General features: G+C 33.4%; 1 protein-coding gene across 3 annotated transcripts in view; it reads left to right on the top strand.

Annotated features, from left to right (window-relative positions):
* Positions 1-6,910: 6,910 nt before the first annotated feature.
* Positions 6,911-24,383, top strand: part of LOC110454594 — a 33,082-nt gene continuing 15,609 nt past the window's right edge. Inside the window, exon 1 of one of the 3 annotated variants that reach the window (XM_021504205.1) lies at positions 6,911-7,329. The gene's annotated coding sequence lies outside the window, so the exon portion shown is untranslated. Of the gene's footprint in view, positions 7,330-19,956; positions 20,238-23,058; positions 23,260-24,383 lie in introns of those variants that run through there. The other 2 variants (XM_021504216.1, XM_021504223.1) reach the window with 2 other exon arrangements.

The following is a 24,383-nucleotide window of genomic DNA, read 5'->3' as shown; positions in this document are numbered from 1 at the left end:
CAGACATGCAAAGACATCAGATATCACTTGATACAATCATATGGACATGTCAACCCGTCAGATATCATTTGATACTATCAAACAGATACATAATGTATGTCGAGACATCCGATGTCATTCGATACTATCATACAGATACATAATTTATGTCGAGACATCCGATATCATTTGATACTACCATACAGATACATAATGTATGTCAAGTCGTCAGATATCCTTTGATACTATCATACAGATACAAAGACATCAGTTGTCACGTGATGCTACCAAACAGACATGCAAAGACATCAGATATCACTTGATACAATCATATGGACATGTCAACCCGTCAGATATCATTTGATACTATCAAACAGATACATAATGTATGTCGAGACATCCTATGTCATTTGATACTATCATGTCACGTGATACTACCATACAGATATGTAAAGACGTCATATATCACTTGATACTATCATATGCACATGTCAAGACGTCAGATATCATTGGATACTATCAAACAGATACATAATGTATGTCGAGACTTACGATGTCATTTGATACTATCATACAGACACATAATGTATCTCAAGACGTCAGATGTCATTTGATACTATCATAAGGTATCATTTGATACTATCATACAGATACAAAGACATCAGTTGTCACGTGATACTACCGTAGTTGTCACGTGATACTACCAAACAGACATGTAAAGGCATCAGATATCATTTGATACTATCAAACAGATATGTGAAGATACTATCAAACAGATATGTGAAGTCATCAGTTGGCACGTGATACTACCATACAGATATGTAAAGACGTCATATATCACTTGATACTATCATATGCACATGTCAAGACGTCAGATATCATTGGATACTATCAAACAGATACATAATGTATGTCGAGACATCCTATGTCATTTGGTACTATCATACAGATACATAATTTATGTCGAGACATCCGATATCATTTGATACTACCATACAGATACATAATGTATGTCAAGTCGTCAGATATCCTTTGATACTATCATACAGATGCATAATGTATGTCGAGACATCCTATGTCATTTGGTACTATCATACAGATACATAATGTATGTCAAGTCGTCAGATATCCTTTGATACTATCATACAGATGCATAATGTATGTCGAGACATCCTATGTCATTTGGTACTATCATACAGATACATAATGTATGTCAAGTCGTCAGATATCCTTTGATACTATCATACAGATGCATAATGTATGTCGAGACATCCGATGTCATTCGATACTATCATACAGATACATAATGTATGTCGAGACTTACGATGTCATTTGATACTATCAAACAGATACATAATGTATGTCGAGAGATATCACTTGATACTATCATATGCACATGTCAAGACGTCAGATATCATGTGATACTATCATACAGATATGTGAAGTCATCAGTTGTCCCGTGATACTACCATACAGACAACTAAAGGACGTCAGATATCACTTGATAATATCATACAGATATGTGAAGACATCAGTTGTCACGTGATGCTACCAAACAGACATGCAAAGACATCAGATATCACTTGATACAATCATATGGACATGTCAACACGTCAGATATCATTTGATACTATCAAACAGATACATAATGTGTGTCGAGACTTACGATGTCATTTGATACTATCATACAGATACATAATGTATGTCGAGACATCCGATGTCATTCGATACTATCATACAGATACATAATTTATGTCGAGACATCCGATATCATTTGATACTACCATACAGATACATAATGTATGTCGAGACATCCGATGTCATTTGACACTATCATACAGACACATACTGTATGTCAAGACGTCAGATATCATTTGATACTATCATACAGATATGTGAAGACATCAGTTGTCACGTGATACTACCAAACAGACATGCAAAGACATCAGATATCACTTGATACTATCATACAGATATGTGAAGACATCAGTTGTCACGTGATACTACCAAACAGACATGTAAAGGCATCAGATATCATTTGATACTATCAAACAGATACATAATGTATGTCGAGACTTACGATGTCATTTGATACTATCATACAGATACATAATTTATGTCAAGACGTCAGATATCATTGGATACTATCAAACAGATAGATATCATTTGATACTATCATACAGATCATGATACTATCATACAGAGATACATAATTTATGTCAAGACGTCAGATATCATTGGATACTATCAAACAGATACATAATGTATGTCGAGACTTACGATGTCATTTGATACTATCATACAGATACATAAATTATGTCAAGACGTCAGATATCATTGGATATTATCAAACAGATACATAATGTATGTCGAGACATCCGATGTCATTTGATACTATCAAACAGATACATAATGTATGTCGAGAAATCCGATGTCATTTGATACTATCATACAGATACATAATGTATGTCAAGACATCCTATGTCATTTGATACTATCATACAGATACATAATGTATGTCAAGTCGTCAGATATCCTTTGATACTATCATACAGATACATAATTTATGTCGAGACATCCGATGTCATTTGATACTATCATACAGATACATAATGTATTTCGAGACATCCAATGTCATTTGATATTATCAAATAGACATGTAAAGACATCAGTTGTCATTTGATAGTATAATACAGACATTTCGAGACATGGAAGGTCATTTGATACTTTCATACAGATGTGTCAAACTACTGAATGTCAATACACTTGATACTATCATACATATGTGTCGGTATACCACATGTCAGCACACCTTGTATAAGAATACAGATACTTATGAATACTAATAATTTAACGATACAGGTATGTCGTCGAGATATCAAATGCTGCGAAGAAAAAAAAGTTCGGATCACATTGTTTGTCTTTCCGGAGCCCCTCGTTTGTTCTTCAAGAGCACATTGTGTTCCCGTCCAGAGCACCTTGTGTTCCCCCAGAACACCTTGTGTTCCCGTCCAGAGCACCTTGTGTTCCCCCAGAACACCTTGTGTTCCCGTCCAGAGCACATTGTTTGCCTATTAGGAGCACACTATTTTGTTTTAGTAGTTTATGGTGTTGCGGAGTCTTTCTTTTCCTTTTTTAGTGTCCTCAGTGTTTAGTTCAGATGTTTTCCTTTTATGGTGGTATATATATCATTTGTAAGGCTTTCATATCCCCAACATTGACAGGACCCACGCCAGTTAAGACATCATTTTAGCAATTCTTAAACAGTTTAACATTACCTGTTAAGCTGTCACTTAAAATAAATGACAATCAATCAAATGAAAAAATAGATAAAACTTTATCTTTAAGGAGGCATTCCAGAAAAAAACACCTCGATGGTAGTTATCATTTATAATAAAGATCGAAAATCTTGTCTCAATATAAGAAACCTTCTGAACCTACGTAAAGTAGGCTTTGAGCTGATGTCTGTATTGTATGTACCACACTGTCCATACCAATTCTGTAAAGGGGCTCCTATTATAAAGGAAAATCTCATAAACCCAATCAAACTTCCACAAGCAAAGCTGCGAAGTTTGTGGTACCCGTCCTGTGGTCTCAAGTCACAATGAGGACCTAAGACCTAGCAAACACGTCTTTATTATTGTAAGGTAATTTAAACCTTATGTAACTTTAATAAACTATACCATACATTGATCTGGATTAGTCCATTACGGCCTACAGTGGTGAATGAGTTAAATAACTTTCAGTATAGTTTGAGGCACACTTAAAGAGTCGGTGATATTGACGCCATGATGCATAGTAAGGTATTGGAGCTATCAAAGGAATTGTGTTTCATAGGTTGCCATCATTTTACGTACTGATCAACATTAAAAGCAAAAACGTATGTTTAGCAAAATGGAGTCAAACACGGTTGATATTACCTCTAGATAACCTCCATGCTGTCTTACTAAACCGAAGCCTATTTTGTCTGCGATGGATTCGTCTTCAATCAGAAGGGAAAATGAAATGAGACATCATTGAAATGAGAAAAATCAAATGTGCCTCAGATATATAGGATCTTACATGAGTTTTCATTTCATACGTTATTTATGAAACGAGTCTAAGAATATGTTTCAATTTAGCGACCCTCTGGTGAGCTAAAATGAAACATTCGTGACGAGTTTCATAAATTTCAAATGAAATGAAAACGAGTGTAAGATCCTTTTTATCACATAATCAAGATTTGTGGCATTTATTCGTAAAAAACGACAATTTTCATGCAACTCTGAAATGTAAAAGCCGCCATTTTGAGTCCAGTGACATCATGTACTTGTCCTAGGCGTGACGTCATAATTGAAACAAATGAAACTTACAACCAATCACAGGGCTGATAGGTCATATTACATGGGTTAATACGCAAAATAATATGACATGGTTATATTCACTGGATAACACAGTACATTATGTGATAAATTTATTTGTATATTTAGAGGACAGGATATACTAGTAAATGGCAAGAGACGAGGGAGTTTCAGTCTTAATTTTCTTTCCTGGAAGCGACTATTTGCCTCGAGGTTTATGAATGAAGAGGGTTTTGCTACACTAAATGAATTATTCTATTTAACGCTTTGGCCTTTCACAGATGGTTTAGCCTAACAAAGTTTCGGTTAAATTACAGCTGAAGTGTCAGTTTATTTGTAAAGTGAAAGCGGATGTTGTTTGTCGTTCAACTTCAAGTTAGTTTGCCATTATATTTTCATATTAAATCACATTTGTTGGTATAATGAACATTTCCCTATAAAGTGGAATGCATAATGTATCAAAGCTAATAAAAAAAAACGTAGATGTATAATTTCGTTGCGTTGTAATATCATAGATAGGGATCTTTAGTCGATTAGATTCCATTATCTTGCAATAAACCATTAGGATGTCGACATAATATAATTTTAAACCCCACGTAAAAGATTTCACATGGATGACATAGCATTGCGGTTGTTGCACAACTGAACGTGACTTTATAACAAGCTAGATAAGGCGTATTCCCTCTAAACCGGAATAACACGTACAAAATATTTAATAAAGACTCATTTAAATTACTATTTATAACAAATTTGTTCTCTGTAGAAAAACTCTATTAACACATCAACATGGATTAAACGGAATTCATATGAATATGTAAGGATTTTAATTTCAAAAGATTTGGTTTCACTTGACTTGTTTGTTAAAGCATGCGTAACATTGACGCACAATTGATGAGTTCATACTTGTTGCAAATGTAGAAGCGTAGGAACCAACGTAGAGTACCCCGTCATCATCGGGACATTTACATTGATTTGCTGTTGACCCGATCATAATCAATAGCTTCACGTTGATATTCAGGTTGTTTAGTTTCGTATTAGTTCAATAAACTTGCGATATTTTCTAATCGCTTTACTAGCTCCAGTGCATTTCACCTACAATAAACATACAAAGTTCATCAACTCGGCCATCACCTAGGCACGGTCGTCGATTTCTAACACCAGATATTTCCGTTATATTCAATTAAGTGAAGAGTTAATTTAGTAATAGACATTGTTTTATTATGGTCGTTTTGGGTCCTATTTTTCTGTTTCGTTTCAGCTACGAGCAAAAACATTAAGTTAATACGCCTGTAGATTTTACGTACAAAACTGTATAACTATACAGGTCTAATATTTTACGCGAGGAATCGTTATACAATATAATATTTCAACTGATATGGTTTTGTCATACTGCAGAGCCGTTATAAGAATACCACTAATCTCATATCGGTATTTGAGACTTAAAAATACATTTAGCGTAATTTAATATTTTCTAATTTATTTTTATCTATATTTTATTAAAATCTGAATAAAGCTTTTTCTGAAAGTTTACCAAGAAATGTATTGATCAAACGAGTAAAGTCACAAATATATAATTATACTGCACATCATTATTTTGCACATTGTTTACAAAACAAAATTTAAAAGTCGAGGTGACCAATTACGCTATAGACGTGCACTACATGAACCTATTTACGGGTGCTTTTAAACAGTTTAACTGTATGACAATAGTGGGCTATGAGGATGGGGGCATTATCATAAAAAGGGGGTCACGTCCCATGTATATTGGTACACAATTGTGGGATATTATTGTCTGCAAACACAATACCCATAGTTTTATTTATACTGCTCAATTTCCTACAGTGTGGTAATCGTTTGATATAAGAGACACTGATAAATCATAATTATTGTATATAAATAAATAGCAGGTCACAAAAAAACGTTTTACTTTAAAATTCACTTCTCTGTCCGATTTTATAAAGTCTTGTTAGCTTGACGCATTAGGACGACTGGTTATTTATGTTCTTTTATGAAAAAAGTGTCAAATTCCCCAACCTATATTCAAAATAGAATGTTTTAAATCTGAGAAGGAGAAAATGAAGAATTAATAAAAATCTGTTAATTTCAAGACATCTAGGATTCATGTTATTTTGGAAAGCTGAGTTTCTGACATGGTAAGCTAACCAGGCTCTGACGAACTTAACCAAATATTGTCCTAAAGACTAATTAAGTAACACAGTGTAGTAATGTCCTCGTATGATAACTTTCACACTATATGATTTTAATTTACCGTATTAATCTCATTGTAATCTTCTCCTTACTGCTTACTTACTTCCACGGGTCGTTCAATATGGGACGTTTCCCCCGATAAGCTGTACAAACACATAAAAACCAATAAAATGAATATTGCAGAAATATATTAATCTTTTGATTCACCACAAGGAGTGTGACATGAAGGAGAGTATATGCCATAAGGACCGGTAATAAAAGCACAGCCTCGTAAACAATCTGATAACAACCAGGTACAACAAATTGTATTACATGCAACGGTTTTAATTACAATATATAAAGTTATATAAATACCAGTTCCATTCACAAGGTCTTTCGTCTAAGTATGATAAGGTGAACAGACACATAGCTGTAAAACATAGCTGTACAACAAGATTAAAGTAATGAAATCTTACCAGTGATAGTTATAGGAAACTGCAAGGCATACGTCTTATTTACCTTGGAGACAATATTTGTATGATATTATTTTTAATTCATTTATACCGGATTTCTTTTAATCAGCATGGGCGTTCATTCTGTTCCGTTTACCTGTATTTCACCTTTGTGAGACCTTTAAGGTCGGCAAGCGATCAATAGATATTGTTGACTCCGACAGACGGTTCCAGTTCCTACGTTTAAAATCCCATCACAACCAATATCTGTCGACACTCGGGTAGCAGAGGACAGGCGAGGCTGCCTAGGATATCATACGTCACAAGTGTCTTGGAATTTTCGGGAAGACAACGTTACATAATTTAATAAGGTATGTTCAGTGAACTTACTTAGCTGATTATTTACAGTGTTTTACGCTGATGTGAGTGTGACTGTTGCTTGTTTCCTTCACAAACCTTCCTGTTTTCCTTGGTATCTTTCCATTTCAAACTCTTTCCGTTTATACTCTTTTTTACTAAGCATCTGTTTTTACCTTGGTGTATTTTACTTACAAACCATTATCTTGCCCTTAGTACTTTTCCCTAACAAGCCAGCTTCTTTCCTCTTATGGTATCCTCACTCTGTCCCTAGATAAATTTCCTGACCCTTAAATGAGCTATTCCAAAGTGAAAACCCGATCGATAGCAGGGTAAATTAATTGCTTTTATTATTAATTACACCAAGAAAGCATTTTAACCATTGATGACTTGTTCATTCAAATGAAATCGTTTTACATATATCTAACATAACGAAAATGAAAATTTTATAAATTCGTTTATGTTATTTATTTATGTTTATGATATTAATTAACGACCTTTTATACATATATAAATGATAGAACGTAAAAAAAACGGGACGTATCTCACTAAACCAAACCTGGAATTAAAAGGGAGCAGAAAAGAGTTTAAACATTTTTGTAAGGGAATACCAAAGGAAAAGAAACAGTTCACGAGTGTTGCAATTGGCGTTGTAGATCAGTTTTGGACTTTTGAGATCATGCCGTGGATCCGATCAGGCCAACCTCTGGTGTGGTTACGCAGGCGAATTAAATAGCTCACTCGCCTTTCAGCGGGACAACCGGGGTTCGATTCCATGCTCGGATGTGAATAATTATACGGGTGACATGGCCGACCACGTGGGTTTATTTCTGCAGTAAGTCAGGGTTCCTCCTACATTATGACCCCTCGTGTGCTCCTATCCGGGCCAACAAATGTGATTAAATCAAATTGATGATTTGTTTTTCATTATTGTTGTAAATTATATAAAGTTTATATTTTATATTTAGATCTGGTCAATGTTACCCATCTCTACATACCGAAGTCCATTTTATAAGATCAATATTTTCTATAATTCAGACATGTTTAAAACTTGCTATGACAATATGCCTAGGTTCAGAAAGAAAATGTTCGCAAGAAGTCCTGATACAAATGGAAGCCATTATACGAACTTAATTCCAATATAGTTCCAGAAAAGAGTATTTCATTCATTTTTGATTATTTTTAAGGTTGAATACTTTCGAGAAAGATCATTTAGACATTAGATGTCGTCAAACCATCAACTTTTTGTGTTGAATATATTTGAAGAAGGTCATTCAGATATCAGAGGTCACCCAACCATACAAAATATTTACCGTCACGCTATCAAAGGTCGTTATCTATTGAATATAGAATGAGTTAAGGCATATGTATCAGTTCAGTAAACAGATAATCTGAATAAAATACCCATGGACCGTTGGGTCTAATATCATATTAATCAGATAGTACATATTTCTCTATTTATCAATGAAATGGAGGAATAAACCTAATTTTGTTTATTCTGTACGCGCCACCTTATGGCTAATATAAGTAAACTAGTGTTGCCTTTAAATGTATATCAAAATAATCGCTCGGCAACGTAACGGTAAAATAGACCGGCTTTGATTGATGTTATTTTGTTTGACCTCTTGTTACACACTTTGTGTGTCAGAGCGTAATAAAAAAATCTTGAAATCTTGAATCTTGTTGATGCTCCTCTGTAATCTTCAAAGGCTATGCATTGTCCCAGCTATCGGTCAGTTTTCTTTTATCGGAAAAATAACTGACCGTGCACCTTTGAATGTGTCATGATCTATTCCAAGAATGCAGAGAATATGAGTAAGCGTCAACCCTAGAATTTCGAAGAGGGTCAATTTCAAGCTTGAGACCATTACATTACTTGTGCTGATTAGCACACTTTGTATGATGTTGATGACAAATCGGTCAAAGTTAGGAGGTATGCTTCAGATATGCTTTTTTTTTATGAAGGACGATGTCTGTGCTTGTTCTTCTTTCTATCATCTTATGACAAGATAATGCATGTATATTATTTGGAAACATGATATTTTATTATAATTCGAGTGGATTGCTATAGCCCTCCACACTTTAAGTCGATCACGACTCTAACGTGTTAGAATGAAGAACAGCAATATATATGAAGGACACATCGAAAAAAATTCTTTAATGAATACAGTGACCCGATAGAAGCGGAAAGTCAGATATATTTAAGGATAACTATTTCTTCCTTAATCAAATGGTGTACCTTGTAATAGTGTTCTTTATTGATTTTTCATACAAAAATATAGTTTGTTTTGTTCATTGGTGGGATCAAAGGAGAAAAAATGTCTCTGCAGCTATTGATCTATAAGTATACATTTTGGCAAGCGAACTTAATTGAATACCAAAAAAGGACATCACATATATTTTCTTATTGATATTTATCATAATCTTCTTGATACATAATAATTATTATCTGATGAGATATGTTATAAATAGTCTAAGCATATGACATATCTTTACAATGTTAAATATATCGACATTACCAAACCCTTTCAGATATCTTGAGTATATTTTCATTTATCTGTTTCTTTTCGTGATATCGAATTTCATGTAGACATATTTTGTTTCATTTTAATATATCTATAGTTCATTTATATATACTGTATCTCTCTATATAGATTTAGATATATCTATTAACTTTGGGTATTATATGTAAAGTAGGAATGCCATAATAAAAGTATAAAATCTATGATAGCCTATAAAGAGCCTTTCATGCATAGATACAAGGGACACAATAGGTCACTTTTAGAAGGTACGAGCTCGCATAAAAAAGATTATAAATACTTGATTGCATAAGTAGTATCGTTATCATTACGGAGTTATATAAAGTAAATTACATCATATGTATTGTTTAAATTTAAATACAATGTACACGTACAAATTCACTGTGCAATATAGTAGATATATGCCACAACAATAGATTGATGCCTTGGTTCAATTCAAAATAGGAATCAAAACAATTAAAATGGCAGGAACATGTAGACAGACGAAATGAAACTACACGGTAAATACATAAAAAAAAAAGAAAAAAAAGCAGGATATTTAAAACAAAAAGTTGTGCCTTCTGTCAGTGTCTACCGGGTCTGTGGATATAGTCTCAAGCTAGCGTTGTGACTACTGTCGATGTCTACCGGGTCTGTGGATGTAGTCTCAAGCTAGCGTTTTGACTACTGTCGATGTCTACCGGGTCTGTGGATATAGTCTCAAGCTAGCGTTGTGACTACTGTCGATGATTACCGGGTCTGTGGATATAGTCTCAAGGTAGCGTTGTGACTACTGTCGATGTCTACCGCGTCTGTGGATATAGTCTCAAGCTAGCGTTGTGACGACTGTCGATGTTTACCGTGTCAGTGGATATAGTCTCAAGCTACTAGCGTTGTGACTACTGTCGATGTTTACCGAGTCTGTGGATATAGTCTCAAGCTAGCGTTGTGACGACTGTCGATGTTTACCGGGTCAGTGGATATAGTCTCAAGCTACTAGCGTTGTGACTACCGTCGATGTCTACCGGTCTGTGGATATAGTCTCAAGCTAGCGTTGTGACTACTGTCGAAGTCTACCGGGTCTGTGGATATAGTCTCAAGCTAGCGTTGTGTCTCTTGTCGTATCTACCGGGTCTGTGGATATAGTCTCAAGCTAGCGTTGTGTCTCTTGTCGTATCTACCGGGTCTGTGGATATAGTCTCAAGCTAGCGTTGTGACTACTGTCGTATCTACCGGGTCTGTGGATATAGTCTCAAGCTAGCGTTGTGACTACTGTCGATGTCTACCGGGTATGTGGATATAGTCTCAAGCTAGCGTTGTGACGACTGTCGATGTTTACCGGGTCAGTGGATATAGTCTCAAGCTACTAGCGTTGTGACTACTGTCGATGTCTACCGGTCTGTGGATATAGTCTCAAGCTAGCGTTGTGACTACTGTCGATGTCTATCAATGTGTGTATTATTTATACATTATTTTCTTAAACAAAAACTATATTTTGTCTTTTTTGGTCATATTTTGGAAAACAAACCTGATATATTTGATTTATTTCAACCCCTTTTGTCGCCCCAGAGACTCACTTTCAATCAAGCTTTGGCAGTAGTCCTTTCGAAGGTAATACAATAAGATACAAATCAGATGAAAAACCGGTAATGAAGGGGCTCAAAAAACAGCCTTATAGGCACCTATCCTTTATCCTATTTCTGATAACTATTTGCAGTATACGTCATAGGAATTAATATCTGGTTTCGATTACAAATCGCGATATTGTCTAGTGAATTATCTCTTTTATATATTGATATTGGTAGGTTAAACAGGTGTGCAGTTTCCTTTATTTAATCAATGCGCAAATGGGTTTTTTAGTTGATCTAAACAAACAGCAGTAAAAAGTCATTATTCTTGCTTTATAGCGTTGACACGCCATTTCTTGTGCTCAACTATCTGTTTAAGTAATCATTAGTCATATCATTGATTTCCTATTAAAGTTAAGTGTATAACCTCAATATGCGTAAAGCATTGATTGTATAAAAAATATAGATGTAAAAAATATTGATATCTAATTATTTAAATAGAACTCAATTGCTGAGTCTGCGAACTTTTTGAGATGATTGTTCTATATTTCTGAAAAGAAAATGTTTATACGACTTAAATGTTTGCTCTGTAACAGATAGCATTACATAACTAAGGTGTCAACTGATTGTAAAACTACTCAGACACCACTCTAACGTACCCCAAGCTGATATATCATTTACTAAAAAGACGGCAGCACAAAATCCGATCGATCATATGATTCTTAATTTAGTTAACCAGAAGTACTTATATGGAGACATCAATACAATTAAAGACTTGATAAAGAATGACAAAATGCAAGTCTTTTTCACTCTCTTTGGCATTTTTGAAGCACAGGACAACCTGATTCTATAAGTGCTCCTTATCAGTTGCCCCCATACGATCACGAAGTGGCACCGAGCAGGCTACCGCTCTTCGAACCCATATAGGTAATTGCTCCTTAAGAATGCGTCATATGTAATATTGATATGTCTGCTTTAAGTTTTAAATACACAGCGCACCTTCTTAACTAAAGTACTTACCATTTGCAATAACTTCAGTTACGTAATATATCTTTGTACGATTTAGCTTGACTTCATTGCCAGTTATATTAGAGATATGCAAGTTTGAAGAATGTTTTGAATTAGATGCCAAAATTATGTATAGTACCGTACTAAACACTTTAAGTAACTTCACGCTCATTGCACGGTGTTCATGTTTCGCTAATGTTTGTTTCTAGCGGGTATCACAGACTTCCTGAATATTTAACTATTTGCAACATGAGTGAAATAAAAATCACCACACACTTCACACTCAACAGTCTGATGAGAATCCACGTGAAAAGTATAAAGGTTTTTAGCGTTAAATGCACATGCATAAAATGTCATCACAACTTCATTACTATATTGCTGCTTTGTCATATTTCTAAAACAAATCATCTATCCAAATATTTTGAACTTTCTAATCCGGACTCATTAAAAACAATACCCCGTAAGAATACATACTTTGACCGTCAAAAATGTTCTTGTACCCGGATAAACGTATAGTTGCACTGCAAAACGGTCATAGACATATGATAAGTAAGGTAAAGGTTCAATACAAAGGTCAAGTTTGTAATTTTACAATTTATAATTAAAATCATGCTCAAATGTTTTTTCACTCGTCTTTGGGGCCAATTGTTTTTACATTACATGTTTTGGCCGATTATTTTCAAACCTGTGTACCCATTTTTTTTGGGCCCAATGTTTTCATGTCTTAGGGCCTGGTGTTTATATGTTTTTGTCCATTGTCTACGTATCTGTGTGCCCAAAGTTTCATGTCTAAGGGCTCAATGTTCACATGTTCTTGGGCGCTGTGTAAACATGTCTTCGGAAACAATGTTTTATGACTTTGGCCAAATTATCTGATGTATTAGCCCAATGCTTCAATGCTTGTGGCCCAAAGTTTACATGTTATGGCAGACTGTTTGAGTGGCTGAGTTCAATTATTTTATTCTTAAGCAAAATTGGTATCTTTTTTCTAGCATGAACCATCGCAGTACATATGTAAATACGCAGATATGAATATTGCTGACAATTTTGTATATGATGTAAACACGTCTATCACACATCTGCAAAAACGCAATGTTTAAAATCATTCCTAATTGAATAAGTCTGCCAAATGTCCCTTAAAAGAGGATAATTCTTTTATTTGCTTTCTGGACACATAAAACGGCGGAAATTAATCCCATTTACGTAAAATCAAGAATGTGTTGTGCAGCGATTTAACCATTGTGCATCGTAAATCATGTTAAAGGTATTACTATTGTCAATGGTGTGCCTTCCCTCCCATTAACGAGCACTTAAAATGTCACTATTCAATATGCCTGCTTTGATTTCATTTGCATTAAATAATAATCGCAATAAAAAGAGAAATAAATTCCAAAATGTCCAGAATTTAATGTTTTATATCAATCAAAGACATTTTTTAAATGTGTTCTTTATCTAACTCTAAGATTACGTTTGCCAGTGTCACGTATGTCCCACCTTAAATGTCAACATAATATAATTAACTCCGAAATTTAATTTTACCTCTTACTCGTTGCACGTATTTAACAAGACGTGATCAACTCTGACATTAAGATCGTGAAATCAATTACTCAAAGTTTTCATTATTTATTTTGAAATTTAATATAAATGGTCCGAATAGAATACACTATCGGTCTTATTAGAAAAGTCGTCTCAATTCTTAATAAAAAAAATCTGAATTAAGTTGTAAATACTAAACCAGTTAATCAAAATGCTAATTCATCTGGAAAGAGAAATTTGAGTAATAAAACTGCGTATTAACATAATGTATGATGTGTTTACATGAAACGCAGGTTTAAGAATGAATACTCTGCTGTATCATTACTTTTTAAATGTTTACGTATTCAAGGGTTTTATAAGACCCTTCCCTTTGTACTGCATTGTATTACATGTTTCGGGGCATTTCTGGAATGTCTTTTCATTGTTTTGATCGTAGTAACAATGATAAATCATACATAAACAAAGTAGCGTTAGTGAGCAGTAAATGCTTATTTTGTTTGGCTTCCCGTATCAACAAACTAACTTTTCAAATAGGGGTTATATTACTTTATGTTTCTAGCATTATTAAATACAACTAACATATACTGTGTCATACTTAAACGCCGAAAGCTTGGATATCTAATAAACAAACACGTTTTATTGTATTTAAAAACACGGAAATACATTTGCTCACAAATAAAACAACCGCATCCGCAAATGAAAGAAACCGCTTGAGCTCTTATTTAATTGAGGTTCAGTCTATAAATCAAATATACATAACCATGTTTCATTTCAGACATAGACAGAACTTCGTGGCCAGTTTGAATCAAAACTTTGTTTTGAAATGTAATATTGTCCAGGAAATACATTGTAAAATTCTGAAATTATAGACCAGTTTTTAATTTAAACAAACAAGATCTTAATCTCTTAGCACACCGTAAGTTTGTTCGTAAATAGAATTTGATCACGGTTACATGTTATATCCGAAAGGTACAATACGTATTATTTTTCTCATGTCTCAAAATAAATTAAAAGTACGCCGTTTCTCGATAGACGTTGTACAAATATATACATTCAGTTATATAAATATCGAAGTGCTGACACTAACAGTGATAGGAGGCGTCGTGCATTATATTGATAAAATAGATGGTGTTGGAACATTTCTGACAAAGATAAATATAAAGGAGCACATATCTACAAGGCTGCAATTATATCAGATTCCGTTTTATGTACATACTATGTACATAGCACAACACATTGTATAATTTGTGTTCCAAGTAGAAAAACTAACCCTAAACTAACACTAGAATTCACTACCAAAGAACATGAGTTTATAGATCAGATGCTATAGAAATATACCAGAAATTGAGAATGCCAAAAAATAAAAACAGTTAAAACAACAGAAAAGTGGTTAGCAACTTTTGTACAGATATAAAATAAACATTTACCCATCTATTTATACGTGACGAAGTATACAATTTCAACAACTTCAAACATGCGTCTTATAGTTGAAACGTACTCTAATATATCAGTGCATTTCGATAGAACAAATATTGGATGATCCAGCCGGTATGTAGCAGTTGGTTTCTCAGCCTGATAATGCCTTTGTGTTCAAATGACACCAAATGTCAAAAAATGGGATGCCATTGTCAGAAATATCTGTATTAGACATTTAAGAGGAACTACCTTAAACATTACATCATTGCGTTTAATGCAAGCTATTTGAATTCCTGATATGAGTGTAGCTATAACCAAAGATAAGACGTTGCCAATAAATGATTTTTTTTTTTATTTCCAGGTTTTAGCATGTAAAACAATCTTTTAAACATCAATGACATATTTGATTGGTCTTTTCAAAAGATTTTTTTTTTTATCAGCAGCAGACCTCTATTCATTTGAGTAAACTTTGTTTAATATCCTCTATGCGGAATTGTATTCAATACACACTGTACTGTTTGAATTATGACTATATTCACTCTGATACTCCTCTGTTCCTGGAATTCCAGACATACGTGACTAATTATATTATGTAGGGCACCAACGAACTCAGAATCCTGATATGACGTCAGACATCCTAAGGGTACCTAAAATGGCGCCGGAAACACTTAACTTTTCGGTCAGGTGGCTCCGCCTGCGATTGTTAGTAGAGTGTTAATGACAGTTCTTCTTAAGTTCTGATGTATTATCGATTTCTTTTGTTCTCGAAGTCGAATTCGGCCTCCTGTGTTAGCACAGATGTTTACTTTTTGACTATTTGTCATGTCAAAGAAGAAGTGAAATCAAAATCATGCGTGTCATCAGTACATTTAAAGAAATGAAACAGAGCTTAAAAGTCTTATAAGTAATAATATGGATAGTAAAAGATTTTGTAAACGTGTATATTGCAATAAAACGGTATACATGTATAGTCCGCTGCAGGTTTTTGGTAGAGGGCAAACCTGAAATGAAAAAATATGTCTTGACGTTTAAAAGCGTTCAATAAACGTGACTCTTCTGAAAATGTATATGTATTGTATTAATACACAGTTCTGATGAATAAAAATCGAAAGAGAATGAAAGCTCGGTGGGTAAATTCAATTTGAAATATTTGCACAAGGACAAAGCACTGCGTAAATATCTGCTTTAATGTGAATTATCATTACATTGACAAGATGTATATACATTATGTCATGTAATTTGTATATCAAATAAGTCTTATTTTTATGCAGACAAAGCTTCCGTATTAATCAAACACTTTAACCCTACAGTATAGGGATATCTAATTAGTATCCTATGATCATAGAACAAACATTATGCATATATGATTAAACAGATAATTTCCGATTTCATTGAAAATTCTTACTCTGCGGAGTTTAAGTTTATCCTTAATATTCTTTTGAGAATTCAATTTAATTACTTCTTTGGAACTTTGTCGTCGAGCAGTCTTGTTATGCATACACTGAGCGTTATAAAAAAAATACAACCACTTCAATGTGTTACTGAACTAGACGTACTGAATTCAAAAACTTCTACAGTACTCATGCTTTTGTAGCATTTTTGTAGTAAAGCTACAAAAACATCACAGGGGAAAGTATTTTGTCTGTTGTTCTATCGTACTGGATATAAATACCAATTGAAAGAAAACAAAGTATTATACATGTTTAAGTTTGGAAAAAAGCTTTCGGCGTTCCTAAACTAGTAAATGCATTAAACGTGTATGCCATGGGCTACTTGTTTCAATAAGAATTATATCATCTTATCGAACTAACTGCTGTCAGTTTATACAAATCCATAAAATCGTTAGTCCAAGGGTATGGGAATGTTTTCAAATAAATGTTTTCATAGAATCTAACCACAAAAGCAAATTCAACGTTACTATTTTTAGTATTGATTAGCGTATATCAACATTTAAAAAGTGAAATTGATATTTAAAACAATTGTATAGAAATCATTATGCAAACTGTATTCAAAACATGCAGAGAAACATATAATGACCATTTGAAGTTTACTTTATGAGTAAAAAAGTTAATTGATGATTTAATAACACACAACATATGTCAACACCACGATAAAATACTCAAATTATTAATTGTGGTCAAGAAAAGAAGCTTGGTTTATTGCGATAACTATTCTATGTAAACATTCAGCACAGCTTTCAATCCTTAAATGATTGCATTCAGGTGAAAATGTAGGCGAAATAATGTCCTTGATTCTGACGGGTTCCTTATGTGGTGATATAATTAATCTTCCTCGGGATCTGGTTCCGTTTATTGGATTTTTGTGGAGTCTGCGTCGTCTTAATTGTGCAAACATTTATATTAAACTTAAAACGTATTTATGTGTACTCAAGCTGTCTATTGCATAATTAAACAAAGAAAGGGGTGTCAATCATAGTAAATTGTGATATACCCACAACATTTTTATCAAGTTACCTTAAAACAGGCACGGCTAATATCGTTTGTGTCAAAGCACTTAGACCAAAGCGTATTCGAAATCCAAATTTTGTTTAGTATTTCTACATATTTTCACATACAAGTGATATTGACATACATTTTTTCCAATGTGCTAAAATCATGAAGTCAAAACAAGGCACGTAGACGTGGCATTTTTTGTTAATTATACATCTGAAGATGAAAGGAAACATACTTGAAAATGACAGAATCAAGATTATATACATCCAGACCAAATAACACACCCGTGATCGGCAGAGGGATATGATAATGGCGTAAATATTTGTCACTTATCACACAATCAACATGCCTGCATACAAAATTATCTAAAACTAGGGTACTAAATAGTACGTGGACATGAAGACGTGCAATTTTGACAGCCGTAAGGATGAGTAAAATCAATTAAATTAAAACATGTTTTACCGTGAATCTATGTGCGAAGTATTTAATAGAAAGTGAGGTACATTTTTTATTCAAACTATGCTTGTACGAACTTGACAAGTTCACAAAAATGCTTGATAAAATTTGAACTGCAAGCCGTATCTTTTTCGTTCAGGGTGAATTATCTTGTACTACAGTATCTCGAAAACGCTTTGCGGTGATTGAACAAATATGTAACTTTATTTCAGTTATAAATCTGTATTTTCTCACCTGAATCTACAAGTTAAATATTGTGAAGGTATTTTTAACTGTTTAGTTTCTAATTATTAGCATGGAAACATGATAACAAATAACAACTTCTAATTAATCGATATATATACTGGATAAATAGTCAACAACGATGACACAGCTTAAAGGAGTCTAAAATATTATGTAACATACTTAATGCGTATACGCCTTATCTATGAATCGTATCATCAATATTATTTAAATACACCACACAAACTCTAACTACCTGACTGAAGCTAAGGAAGTAAACAACATAAATACATGAAAAAAACAGGCTCCCAAATTTGAAAATTATTCTTTTGACTTTTTCCACAATTTTTATGTTTAACAGCTTTATGTTGCTGATATATTAAAGATAATCTAACCGAATATTTTACTTGCTGTTGTTAAAGTCATAAAATGTTTTGGCTTTTAAAATCAATGTCTCCGACATAAGTGTTTAACTCTTTTTTTTACGTTCGTATTATAAACAATAAAATGTATAATGCGTCATAAAGTGTCATATGACATACAAATGCTCAAGCACATTCTGCAGGATAAGTTAGAGTAAACATGCGTCGTCACGAACGCACATGCACTTGTAAACTGCAAAGTGTTTAACTACTCAACAGGTTATCTTTAAAGTGCACACGTGTCAGAACAACTATACAACGTAATATATAACATTGTTAAAATCAGACCAAACACGTCTGTTACAAGGACTTGTTCACTTCTACCTCTCCTCGTTAAATGTTTGATATAGATCAATTGACTTATATATGATGACGTTAGATTCTTCAACCTGAGACTGATTGCTGTTTTCGGTTGGTTAACATTCTGTCTTACTGGTATGTCCTGAGTTATGTGTTGAGTGTTCTGTCTGCTATTCCTTGGCGGATCAGTGGTGGACCATTGACCGCAAAACCGCCGGTACAACCCTTCCTTCCTTCCTTCCTTCCTTCCTTCCTTCCTTCCTTCTTTCTTTCTTTCTTTCTTTTCCTTTCTGTCTTTCTTTCATTCTTGATGTTTTTGTTAACGTAGTTAGGATGTGATGGCCTAAAACATTTGGGATTACGTTTCTAAGAACACGTCTTTGCAACGAGTTTTTTTTTAGTTATCGTTTTGCTGAATTTTGTGCTGGAATTTATTTGCATAACGCACCCGGGGAGTTTTCATTTAACAAATACAATAATGTGATTTAACAGTTATCTTCAATGTTAATTTAACTATGAGGAATGAAATGTTTTTAACTGTTTGTCTTTTTTTTCCAAAATACTAAACATTCGCGAGTCATCTCACGACATCACATCCTTGGCAATTCCAGTCTATGAAAGTCACAGTCTATGTTTGACTTTTTTTTTATATTTTTTATATTTTAATAGGTAGGGTTACATAAAGTACCCGATACATAGTGATTTTGAGCCCATGTAACGGTATAAACCTGACAGCACGGTGATTGGAGTCGTATTTATTTGTGTACTTATCTATTGGTGCTCTACTTCACAACGTTACTGTATGTGTACAGTGTTAGGTCAGAAGCCTTAATAGTGAGATGTGAGCCGTTAACTATCACCTAGCACGTCATGTCAACAAAATCTGGTTTTATGATCAGATAATTGGCAGTGTCGAGATGTAATATTGGGTGTATAAGGAAAGTTTAGCTTGAGTGTTTATTGATAATTAAATGACGTATAAATAGGACGAACTTGTCCAAGGATCCTTAAGGAGAGATAAGGTAAGAGATAAGGAGATAATGAGATAATCTATATAACCTTTTTTTAATTTAATTATAAGAAATCAAACAATATCTTAACTTTGTTTACGTCACAACAGTTTCATTATTCCAGGGAAATAATACAGATACTAGTTCAAATGTGAAGAGATTATATTATAAAAAGTATTATTAACATTTCATAAGTCCATACGATGATTTATCGACCCAGCTACACCTCTTTAGAACATCTATTGATTTTTTAGGTATATTAAATAGATATACAGTATTGACCTAATTCAAAAGTCAATAAACAGTTTAGACACGCCCAGTATTAAACCAATATATGTCCATTGAGATATGTTATATGATCATCACTTCAACAAAGCATTGGTTGAAATATGTTTAATTCAATACTAAAAACTACCCTACCTTACTCGGGAAGCTCAATGTCTTATGACAATCATTGAAAATAAGTTGATATATAAATAGAATAATCTTTTGTTAAGAGAAATCTTATAGTTTTAATCTTTCCGCCATGAGGAGACATGACAAATATACACTTTCTAGTTATATTTATACAGCAAACATTATTTCGAGGTTTGACAAAATAGATAATGACCCAAATGACGCCAAATCCTAAATCTACATCTATAGCACTCGTTAGATAAGTAAAATGAAATGAATAGCTTACACACAGCCATTCATTGTTAAAAAATATATAGACATAAGGTTCACGTATTTATCATATACAATGACTTTACTAAAAGTTCAGGAGAGCAAATTCGAAATTAAAAAGATAGCCGCATGCATTGGAAGTGGAGAGCGTTAAACGAATTTCAGTTGGTGCTTGAAGGACATTGATTATTATATCATGACAATATATCTGTATGTATTTGATAATACCCCAACATGTACATTGGAATATCAATACAGAAATTTGTTTGTCATGTTCCTTAAAGAGTTGACAGAATTAGCTACACAGGTTCTGAATAATTTAAAGTAACTCAACTTTCTGAATGGTGGCAAGCATAACTATTAAAAGGTGCGGGTTGTACATGATCACGCTCATACACAATTTAAAGGGCCGGATACGCTATAAGAAGCACACATAAGAACGCTATTAGATATGTTTACGTACATTCGTATTTTAACGTTGTAAAGGGTTTTCTCCGGGTACTCCGGTTTCCTCCCACATGAAGACCCCCTGCACGCTAAAATACCGGCCAACAAAAGTGATTAATATAATTTGAAATAACTTGTTTCATAATTGTTGTAAAATAAATAAAGTTTATATAAAGGGTTTTTATGAGCATATTTTCCTCTCTTTTTTTCTGTATTCCACATAAATTATGTTTCGGAATATTTTGGACAGGTCTTTTTTATTCTATGACCTTCTGACCTTAAGTAGCAATGATGAATCCTTAATGGAAACAATGGTCATATGGTGTAATAAAACGTTTTATTTGTTTGGCTTCCTGCATTTACATTTTTTTCCCCCAATTAGTTGCTTCTTGGTAATTCTATTGATGATTTTAAGCGAAGTGAAAGTCTGTTTTCCCAATCTCCTGAACATTAAAATAAATCGAAAGTAATAGTATCTATGTTGAATAAGAACGACGTAGATGACCAATATTGAAAATTTTATCAATTTCATTTTTTAGCCGATATTCTCATAACGATCACACCGGCATTATGAACGCATACTACACCATATACAACAGTAAACTCGAAAAAACAATAATGATACAGCGTCACAACAATAGGACAAATCTGAAGTCAAATTCGGAACAAACAAAGATAATTAACGAGGAGACATCCTAATAAGTTGGAAAATATCATGGGATCAAAAGTAACCGGAGATGAAACAAGATGCTCCGATAGTGAACATTTTTCTCATATGAAACATGGGACATTTCTGAGTTATTGTACTATACAGTAACCTCCATTTGATACACATAATTATGCTTTGATTAACAGTTGATATGTTGTGTATCACAAAGGGATATCTTCAGAGTAGATTAATGCGTTTCCGGTAGAAATCACATGCTAGGTAATTTATAAGACTGCCCAACAACAACCAAATTCATTAAGAAAATTATATTTCCTTAGAATTTCTGATCAGTTTGTTATAGCGTGGAGGTGACGTTAACAAATTAGATATAGGGATCGTCAGGTGTACAAACTGACCAACTCAGTGTGTTTGTAAAGATTTGATTGGAAGTTAATGGGTTTCTTTATCGTAAATGAAATACATTTATCACAGTGTGGGAATAAAACTCGTAGTCGGTCATAGTGTGGGCTGTATTGACGAAATTGAAACGTCAATCTTGACCACAGTCAATTATTGTAATTGTGTTATATAAAATTGTGAAATTCAATCAGTAATGAAGAATGTTTGTAAATTGTAAAGCGGTCTCGTCACTAGGGAATGCCACTCGGTGTATAGATTACAGTTCTATACTTTGCTCATAACATATGCCATCTTTTTTTAAAAATTTCTACTCATTTTTGTAAAATAAATATACAATATAATCTTTGAATTAATTCTATGGGTTATTTTCATGATTCATTAAACATATTATGTTCGTATAAACAAGGCACACGGCATAAATGATTAAAAGTCTTTATATATATTTCGAACAAGATATCATGTGACATGCGACACATACCCACTGTATCTACAATGGTTATACAGGTGATTAATTGTTGCTGTTGAATGCTACAGACAGCTAGGTTACTTTCGTATAAAGCTTTGTCAATGACCCCGTTTATTCGACCGTAAACCCGTTCTCTAACAGATGCCCTGATCATAGAAATACGAGCACTGACAGGGTTACCTTCAGTAAATATTTTGTTTAATCACCCATGGTGTGGTCACCGTTATGGAGATTTGTGTACTGACCAATTTGTAGTGTCTAAACACTTGAAGAAGAGAGACGGGTGTGCGTTCTTTCTACTTTTAAGTGTGTAAGGAAAAGGCATTTTAATTCTACACCGTGAGAAGGTTGATTGATATTTTAACAAATTAACACCGACACAACAGGTATGTATATTTCGTAAACAATTAAAACTGTATTTGAATTTCAATACAATAAAGTTATTTTCAATCCGACAGTTCAACTTAGAGAAAAAAACATAAAAGTTCTATGTTGGATATTTACTGAAGTAGTTGTTGACCATTTTTATTGAATTTACCATATTAGAACGTATGTAATATTTTTTTTTTTTAGCGATATTAAAATTGATTTTTTACGTACTTGCCTCTAATTTCTCTTGCAATCTAGGATAATTACTTCATGCCACATCCGTCAAGTATTCCGATTTGTTTTCGATCTTTTAATAATTTCGTGTATGGTCTAGCTTATCCATGTTAAGATTATAAATTTGATATTACCATACATGTACAACATAGTCCATAGCAGATGATTTGCATATAAGTGTCTTTCTGGTTAATATTGCCAATATCATAGTTGCTTATCAACCTCATTTCTCGATTTTTGTTTATCGCGTTTGGACCTTTACCGTGATCAACAATTATTGCATATAAGTGTTTTTTCTGGTTTAAATTACCAAAATCATAACTATTATACATAGACAGAAATATAGCAGATTGGAATGCTTCCTTATATTTTGTAACTTTCAACCGGCTTAACTTTTAATGACGGCACATGAATAAACAGTAAGATTGAATTGTTTGGTTTCCACAAGTACAGTGTGTATTTCAAGATATAGGCTACCTCATGATAAAAGATATAGATCACTTTCAGTAATAAAAAACAAACTTATTGACGTCGGGGTTAAGTTCTAGTTAGTGGTGATTTGGTATAACACGAGATAGAAAAGTAAAAAAAATCATGTTAACTATTTAGACTCGTCTGGATCTTTCTTACTGACCCTCCATGGTTCTGTTGATGGTCAGTAACTGACAACTGAATATCTTTTTGTGTCGATAATGTGATGTCTTGTTTGTGTATTCCTCTAATATATAGCATTATCTCACTTTAGCAAATGTGAATTCATTTTGCTAAAAATCTGTTTCGGTGAAAGGTATCAATTTTAGATTTCTAAAATCCATATCAATATAGCATTCATATATGTTATATATATCATCATTATCCCATGACGCCATTTTTGTAATGTTTGTGGGATTTATTTTCATTTATCCGC

The sequence above is a fragment of the Mizuhopecten yessoensis genome, unplaced genomic scaffold, assembly GCF_002113885.1.
Source record: "Mizuhopecten yessoensis strain PY_sf001 unplaced genomic scaffold, ASM211388v2 scaffold917, whole genome shotgun sequence".
Taxonomy (NCBI): domain Eukaryota; kingdom Metazoa; phylum Mollusca; class Bivalvia; order Pectinida; family Pectinidae; genus Mizuhopecten; species Mizuhopecten yessoensis.
The sequence above is the reverse complement of the archived record's forward strand: the minus strand, read 5'-3'. Positions and strand labels throughout refer to the sequence as shown.